Raw genomic sequence first — 998 nt, forward strand, 5'->3', positions numbered from 1 at the left:
GCAGCCCCCCCCCTCCCGGGAGTTTTTCCGTTTAGTTGTGTCTTGAGTTTTTTGTGCTGTTCTTTTTGTTGGGTTTTTTTTTTTTTTTTTTTTTTTTTTTCCCATGCAAAGGCACTGGTAATGCTTCAGTTTTTACTTTCTAATTCGTTCCATGTGTGTTCTGAACTACCAGCGGCCTGACAAAGCCTCGTGCAGAGTCACTCATTGTAATCTCCTCCACAAAAAGAGCAGCCCAAAAAACTGAAGAGACAACTAACCGGAAGAACTCCCGTGAACAATCTGTGTATTTGCTCATTGAGCCTCTCCAACTTTTAAATTCAAACATTAATAATTTGTTGGTAATATTAAGCAAAATGACCTGAACTTTCCATGGCTACTGTAGTTATGGATATCGTAACAGTCTGTTACAGAATCACAGAATTGTTGGAGTTGGAAGGGACCCTTAAAGGCCACCTGGTCCAACCCCCTGCAATGAACACGGACACCACAGCTCCATGAGCGCTCAGAGCCCCTCCAGCCTGACCTCGGGTGTCTGCAGGGATGGGGCACCTCGGTAACCTGCACCAATATCTCACCGCTCTTATTGTAAGGAACTTCTACCTTACATCCAATCTAAATCTCCCTCTTCCAGTTTGAAGCCATTTCCCCCTGTCCTGTCACAACAGACGCTGCTAAGAAGTCTGTCTCCTCCTTTCCCTTAGTCCCTCTTTAGACACTGACTCTGCTTTGGGGTGCCATTGATACTCACTGCAGTGTTTCAAGTTGTTTGCTTCAGTACCCAGATGTGTCTGGGAAGCATGTCCAGCTATGAAGAGCATGGACTCTCTGACTGTTGCCTACTGCAAGAGCTCAGTACTCTTTTTTTATCTTCCCCTGGACTAGGGGGTCATGGTCACTGTAGCTGAACCCGCTTCCCTTCCCTTCCCTGTTTGTACTGAAGAACTACATTATCATGACATTATCTGAAATCGAACATTGCCTAATATTTGCATTTCATG

The sequence above is a fragment of the Centrocercus urophasianus genome, unplaced genomic scaffold (genome assembly GCF_019232065.1).
Source record: "Centrocercus urophasianus isolate 14NV4802_14NV808 unplaced genomic scaffold, USGS_Curo_1.0 seq_26, whole genome shotgun sequence".
In the NCBI taxonomy this organism is placed as follows: domain Eukaryota; kingdom Metazoa; phylum Chordata; class Aves; order Galliformes; family Phasianidae; genus Centrocercus; species Centrocercus urophasianus.